Source organism: Populus trichocarpa, chromosome 11 (genome assembly GCF_000002775.5).
Source record: "Populus trichocarpa isolate Nisqually-1 chromosome 11, P.trichocarpa_v4.1, whole genome shotgun sequence".
NCBI lineage: Eukaryota > Viridiplantae > Streptophyta > Magnoliopsida > Malpighiales > Salicaceae > Populus > Populus trichocarpa.
In genome coordinates, this window is record NC_037295.2 from 10957503 (window position 1) to 10966334 (window position 8832).

Genomic DNA, 8832 nt, shown 5'->3' on the forward strand with positions numbered 1-8832 from the left:
CTCTATTACATATATGCAGTGGCCTTCGACCACCCACCAATTTAATTGTTTCTCCATTTGATTCTTTCGCATTATTTCTCACAATTTATCTTATATTCTTTTCATTTTTTATTTACTTAAAACATACGTGTGATGGACACACACAAACACATAACAAAAGAGATGCAATAACCAAATGCTAGAAATACAATCATACCATTTAATACATTTCAAGGTGAGGTTATTAACACAATTTTAAGTATTCATAGTACATAAAAATAAGTACCTAACAATTATAAATAGTGAAACGACACAATCAGTGTTGACCCACTTCATGACATAGACCTGTAACATATATAACATTATAAGAGTTATTAGTTGTCAAGGAGACTTATGCTCATTATTTTTTTATGAGGGAAATGAATCATTATGTCTATTAATACTTTTAACAATCTTCCTCAAAACATTCAACTCAAGTTCAATAATACCTGAACTCATATGACAATACTCGTGCTCATCATTGCAACTAAAATAACATTACAAATTTAACATCTAGCCATAAAATAAATGTACGTGGTTTTTCATAAGGAAGGAGAACAATATGTTTATCCAGAATTCTTTTAGCATCAATCACATCATATATATATTGAATTACACACTAGCTATTATGGCGTCTAAACTCATATTTGTCACTTTCAACATTGTCTTTACAATAAATTACATAATACATTTAAAATCTAAGGTTGTCGACTATACATCACCACATAGTAACTCATTTTCTTAATTTTTGATTCCACAATCAATAATTAATATTTTATCTCCTTGGTTACCGATTTCCTTGGGTATAATCCTTGAAGTAACCACACGTATTAATCTTATGTTTACTCGTCGCCATCATCGCTTAACATAATTTATTTGTAACATTACCATGTTTTCTATTTTCTAGGTATCACAATCGTTGTTATATTATCACCCTATTAACATTTGCTTTGACTTGGTAGTACATCAAACAATATTATGTCTTAAGTTAACAATCAATCCCCTCATCATATACATTTTTAAGCATCGGTTAATGGTCTTACATAATGGTTTCCATTATATAATCAAGGATTGTTTCAATGGTTTCCATTATTTGGAAAGAACAACAACATGGTTTCTACTCATTAGAAACAACAACATAATGGTCTCCATTCAAAACAAAGACAAACACATGAATTCTTTTTTTTATTAAGGACAACTAGAAAGTAACTTTTATTGCCCATGATTTAATTTAAAGGACATGCCAACTTAAATAGAAGCATAGGGAAAAGGAGAACCTACATCATCATCTTATAATTAACCAAATCGTACTTTGCCTCCTTGGTCATCGTTCTTTTGGGCAACTAAACATTAAAAGTTGCCATATTCATAGATATTAGTATTTAATCGTCAACTATCAATCTATATCTTGTCCTTAGTCACTGATATTACGATCATTAAGTATTGTTCCTTTCTTATCCTTAGTTACCGACACTATTACCACTAAGCATCTTCCTACCAAGTTTATCTTTAATATTTTACTCCACATCTTCATACAACCTTATGCCGCATTATTTTATTTGAGCAATGTTCAACAAACAACTGATGACATGTATTATAGTCTAGGAATCCTTGTACATATAGAATTCTTCCATGCATAACTATTCATTCCTAACTATGATCAATTTTTGTATATGGTTCTTGAAACATTAAACACATCGTACTCTTTATTTCATTATATTAGTAAATGCTTTCAAATGAGATGGTTCACAACACTCATTACCGGTAATCTTAGTTCGAACCCCATTAACCGAAGTTAACCTTATCCTTTACTTCTGGCTATCCAACATATATATTATTAGCCGAAGTTAATCTTCAATGCTTATTCCCGACTATCCAACATGGATGTCATTAGCCAAAGCTAATGTTATCATTCATTCCTGGCTATCCAATATGGATACCATTAGCCAAAGCTAATCTCATCAATCAATACTGGCTATCTAACATGGATACCATTAGCAGAAGCTAATCACATCATTGAACCCCGATTATCTAATATGGATACCATTAACCGAAGCTAATTACATCATTTAACCCTAGTTGTCCAATATAGATACCATTAGTTGAAGCTAATCACATCATTATTCATTACGTTTCATGAGTAATTTTAATAAGGTGTTCTACGCATTCCAATTACAAAGTACTACTAAACATGTTCAAGGATCATATTCATTTCCATAACCTCATCAAGTTCATCACAATGTTGACAAGTAGTACACAATTAAGTTCAACTTGTACATTCTCAAGGATTCTCCCATCTAAATTTCTATAGGCTGAAACATGGGTATTAATATTAAGTGTTCATTTCATCAATCTTTACTACATCATTCCAAGTGTTAGAACCTTTAACCAACAACAAATTCAAAGTAAAGATTAGAGCTTGATTAGTCCTAACTGGTTTAGTCCACCCAACTCCGAACACTGTTTGGTATGTTAATTGTAACTAAAGTTTCAGAAGTCTTTTTCGAGCATGGTTTGTCTCTATGGAAAGCTAATACATAGGGCTACAACTGTCATGTCGGACACAATAGCTAGTTTTTCCATCTACATGTCTAAACTCACTCATTACAGTAGCATAAGAAATATGTCCAGTACTATGTTAGTCTGGACCCTTACTCAGTGTTTTTCTCATATATGGAGTTATACAACTCCCAATAATTCGGAACTAGTTCCATTGGAAAGATAACCTCCATACCTACAACTTTTATAAAGGCACCAGCTTCAAATTAGATCGTTGTAAAACTTATAATTAACAATTACAGTAGCACCCAAAATATATCTAAAACTAATTCGATGGTGACACAAAATTCAGCAGTGAAAACTTATTCGCTAGTGACACAGAATTCATCAACGCAATTCCCGTCCTACGATTGATGCATGAAATCGTCAGCGTCTTAGTATACTGTTAACTCAAAAATTGTTGACAAAAATTGAGTCGTTATTGACCTAGAAATCGTCAACGCAACCCAGTTCTATGGCTGACGCTGAAATTGTCAGCGCACATAAGCTTTGCTTACTTAGAAATCATTGACAAAAACTAAGTCGTTGCCGACCCAAAATTGATCAATGCAACCCAGTTCTACGGCTGACGCTGAAATCGTCAGCGCACAAATCTTATTGTCAACACAGAAATCATTGACGAAAACTGAGTTGCTGCCGACTTAAAAATCATTAACGTAACCCAGTTCTATGGTTGATGCTGAAATCATCAGCGTATATAGGCTATTATTGACTAAAAAAATGTTGACGAACAATGTGTCGTTGCCGATCTAAGAGTCGTTAACGCACTCCATGTCGCTGCTGATTCAGAAATCGGCAGCGATAGTCAAGTCATTTCTATCTTAATCTCTCCATCATTTAAGCGTAAGGTTTACGCTAGGCTTTCCCCTTATCTTATAACACTCCTAAACTGAATTGACCATAGACCATAGCCAACCACATTCAATTTATCACAAGTATAATCACAACAACATGCCACAATTCATATCTTCATTCATTTGATCCAAATTCATGTAAATTCATCAATCTCATCACAAAAATCAAAGCATTAATATCAACATAAATTCTGTTTCAGCACAAATATGTTTCTAGGAATCCAACAAGATCACACCCTATGTATTTCATCATTTCATTTCACATTTCATGCAAGTTCATCAATCACATGTGAAACATTAAAGCACTAATCATCAACATGCATTCTATTTTAGTTTAAACATGTTCTTAAGAGTTCAACAAGGTCATTGTTATGCATTTCATCACACAATTACATTCTGTCCAGCCCCTCAAACTGGCCAGTTCTTTCTCCAAGTTCATGTGTTCAAGTTCATTCATTTCTTTGGTTGTTATTTTCTGGAAATATGTCCCCCATCTAGCCCCCATTCTCCTTAGTCTTTTTAAATAGTTCTCTTAAGTAATAGGTGTAAGAACCCTAGCCAATCCCTTGAGGTTTTTTTTTTCTGTCCCAAAATCCCAAGAAAAGTAATGAGGTGATGTTCTTTCCTTACCTTATGATTTTGAGTAGCTTTAGGAAGGTTTTAACAGTTTTTCTCTCCCTCTTCTCTCGGTTTTCTTCTTCTTCTTCCCTCACGGTTTCTCCTCCTCCTGACAGCTTCTAGCCAGTTCTAAACCCCTTCTCCTTCCATGTTTTCAATTGTTCAACCTTCCATCTCACTCTCCCTTCTCTCTTACGCCTAAGGAAGGCACATGTAGATGGGGTTTTGTTCAATTTTATTTAGAAAAGAGGAAGAGGAGTAAGAACATGCAGTTGGACACATGCAGCAGCTGCAACCATTTTTGGGAAGAGGAAAGGTCACCTTCCCTCTCTCCTTGCATTAATTTATATGGGTGTTGGATAAGGTTGTTCCTATCCCTCTTTTGAGTTATCTTGGACTGGTTTCTATTCCAATTATCCCCTAGGATAGGCTAGCCCTCCTCCTTCAGGATTTTCTCTAAGGCTGGCCGGTTATATACTTCAATTCTTCCTAATATTGGTCGGCCAAAGACTAAATTTTTTGTCTGGTTTTACAAAACGCATGGATTTATCAGCGCGCACAACCCCTATTAACTCAGAAATCGTCAACGAAAACTAAGTTGCTGCCGACTCAAAAATCATCAACGAAACTGCTTCCACGGCTGACGCTTGGATTCGTTAGCACACACATCCCCTATTGACTCAGAAATAGTCAATGAAAACTGAGTCGCTACCAACTCAAAAATCATCAATGAAACTACTTCCATGGCTGACAATGGATTCATTGGCGCACACAACCCCTGTTGACTTAGAAATCATCAACGAAAACTGAGTCGTTGTCGACTCAGAAATTGTCAACAAAACTGCTTCCATGGCTGGTGCATGGATTCGTCAGCGGACACAGCCCCTGTTGTCTCATAAATCGTCAATAAAAACTGAGTCGCTGCCAACTCAGAAATCATCAACGAAATTGCTTTCATGGTTGACGCATGGATTCGTCAGCGCATACAACCCTTATTGACTCAGAAATCGTCAACGAAAACTGAGTCGCTACCAACTCAAAAATATCAATGAAACTACTTCCATGGCTGACAGATGGATTCATTGGCGCACACAGCCCCTGTTGACTTAGAAATCATCAACGAAAACTGAGTCGTTGTCGACTCAGAAATTGTCAACAAAACGGCTTCCATGGCTGACGCATGGATTCGTCAGCGGACACAGCCCCTGTTGTCTCATAAATTGTCAACGAAAACTGAGTCGCTGCCGACTCAAAAATTATCAATGAAATTGCTTTCATGGTTGACGCATGGATTCATCAGCTCATACAACCTTTATTGACTCAGAAATCATCAATGAAAACTGAGTCGCTACTGACCCCTGTCGATTCAAAAATCGGCAGCGACAATGGAGTCGCTTTTGGCTTTACTTTGTTTTTTATTGGGTGTTTACTAGCCATTGTTACAGCACACACTCCTTTTTAAGGAGAAAACTGAACCTAACTAGTTTGCATGCCAACTTCCTTGAGTGTTGAGTTAAGGGTGAGTTAGAAAAAATAGATAAAACTGAAAACATGGAAGAAGAAGGAGCCTAGAGGGTCGATTGGAATAGAAAGAAGAAGGAAGAAACCGAAAGTAAAGAGGAAGAAGAAACTACTAAAACCTTTCCTATGACTATTTAAAATTGTATGGTGAGAAAAACATCACCCTCTTATTTGTTTTCTTGAGACTTTGGGATAAAAGGGAGAAGGAAACCTCAAAGGAATGGCTTAGGGTTCTTACACCAATGACTAAAGAGGATTAGATATAAAGATTAATGAGTATGGGGCTGAATGAGGGACATTAATCTAGAACCTTTAACAAAAGAAATGACTGATTTTGAATACACTAACCTAAAAGGAGGGTCGACCAGGTTGAAGGGGGCTGAACAGAATGCAAATTGATGTGATGAAATGCTTCAATTGTGACCTTGTTAGAGTCTTAGAACATGTTTGAGCCAAAACAAAATTCATGTGTATGTTAATGTCTTGATTTTTACATATATGATTGAAGAAATTATGTGAAAATGAGATGAAATGATTGTATGTGCAGAATTGTGATGTTGTTAAGCCCTTAAAGGCATGCTGGAGCTGAAATGGAAATCATACCATGTTAATGCCTTGATTTTGTTTATGTGATGGATGAACTTGTATAATTATGAATCAAGTGATGAATGTGTAACAACCCGACTTTTCAAGCCCGAAACAACAGTAATTTTTTTTAAGTACTTGACACACATCGTGTCGGTAATCGGCGAACCTGTTCTCTCACATAATCAAGAGACAATCCATACACCAACAACAATCAACATTTCATTTAAAAGTGAATCTTACAAAAACACATATTATTATGGTTGCATGATTAGAAGTTTACATTAAAAATGTACATACATAGACATGAGTTTGCATTCCTATCCTACTAATAGTCATCACAAATTTAAACAAAAAGGGTCTAATAATAGTTATATGTTCAGTACATTGATTCATACAAAATACATTGTGATGTAGAATGCAACTACATGATTCCTTGCAAAAGTAAGTTCCCGTGTATTGGGTTTCCAAGGCACCTCGTTGGTGTGACGTCCCTGCTACAGTACAAAACATTTATAAGAATGCAATTGCTTAATAATAATAAGTAGTCTGGCAATTTAATGAAGCATAAACATTATCCCATGTTTGAAGCGTGACATTTTTAGTTTCTTTATGTACTTGGTATGAATGACTTGTAGTACATATATATGCATCAATTTTTGCAATCAACCATAATCTTAAATTCAGCTATCCTCTTAAGACATCATTTACCGAGATTAACCATTCACTCACCCTGCCCATCCACTTCAGATGCGATGGTCGAAGCTAATCAACCGTTTGTCCCGACCATCCATTCAGATATCATTAGCCGAAGCTAATAATAAAAATGGTTCGCTGCAAGTTGCGCAATTCGGCAGCGAAAACTGGTTCGCTGCAGGCTACCCAATTTGGCAGCGAAAACTGTTTCGCTGCTGGCGCCACAATTTTGGCAGCGAATGCTACTTCGCTATAGCCAACATGTTTTTAGTAGCGAATGCTAATTCGCTGTAGACAACTCAATTCCGGCAGCGAGTCATAAATTCACTGCAGACAATATAACTTCGGCAATGAATCACAATTTCGATGCAGAACACACAATTTAGTAGTGAATTCTAATTCGCTGCAGACAACTCAGTTTCGATAGTGAATCACAAATTCATTGCAGACAACTCAACTTCGGCAGTGAATCACAAATTCGCTGCAGAACACACAATTCCGTAGCGAAAGCTAATTCGCTGCAGACAACTTAGTTTCGGCAGCGAATCACAAATTCATTGCAGAACACATAATTTAGCAACAAATGCTAATTCGCTGCATACAACTCAGTTTCAGCAGCAAATCACAAATTTGCTGCAGACAACTCAACTTCGGCAACGAATTTGTGATTTGCTGTAAACATGCAATTTGTCATTAGGTTCTAGCAAAGTTACATGATTTCCGCATGAACACACATACACATGCAGTAATCAATCCCAACACATAAACTGTCACTAAATTCCAACAGAATACACATATGCAATAATCAATTTCAGCACATAATCTTTCAACAAATTCTAATATAACTCACATTGAAACCATCAATTCCAACATATAATTAGTATATAATCTTTCAACAAATTCCAACAGAACACACACATTGAAACCATCAATTCCAGTATATAATCTTCAACAAAATCCAGCAGAACACACACATGCATGCTTGCCAACCCCATAGTTAAGGCCAACCCTCTACCATGATTTGTTCTTTCCATTTTATTCTTTTTTCTTTGTTAGATGTTCTGGGAATTGGTGTCATTTCGTTTCTATTTCCTTGTCCTCTTAGTTGATTTTAGTTTCCTTCTGATGCAACGATATTATTCGATAGTTTCACCCATATTTAACTCCTCTAAGTCAAAGCTTGAAGATTTCATGCAAGACTATTTCTCTTTTTTAGGAAAACAGTTATTGAAGTACTTAAATGTAAACTGTCTATTTAAAGGAGGACTATTTTGTAAAATAGAGACTTGGGTTCCTAGGATATAAAAAAAAAGAGAGAAGAGAAGTGAGGCAGCCAACCAAGAGAGAAAAAAAATGCCCCTTCTCCTTCACAAACCCGAAATCATGTTTTCTTCTTTCTTTTTGATTAGTTGTTCACCAAACATGCAAGGCTAAACTATTTTTCTTGGTTGCAAGGACACGTAAACCTTCGGATTTCAAGAATTGTGAGATTTATTTTACCTTTTCTTTTCAATTTTTATGATGAATATGTTTGTTCTCCCATGCTTATTTTTCCTATGATTGTTTATTTTAATTGCTAGAGCGGACTCTAAGTTATTATTGTAAACAACCTATTGCTAAGTTTTATATCAAAATCGGAGTTGTTGTATATGAGCTTGTGAAGCAACTGAGTTTAATAATTGTGGCGGATCTACGTTATTAATCTTAGGGAGAACATTCAATCAAATCAAACATAGACTGCAGACAATTATGTTTTCTTGATTAATCAACTTATCTAGTTCTTAAGGCTTCCATTGAATTAAATTATTAGTGCGGACACTATGGTTGTTTGATGGTTATGGTTTGTTATACGGCGAATCTGTTAACTAAATGTTGTAAACCCCGGGAAAAATCAAGGCTGGATTAAATTAAAGAAAATAAACTAAACTAAAAGTTATGGGGTGAAATTATAAGAAAAGAAAAGAGGTATAACTTAATTATA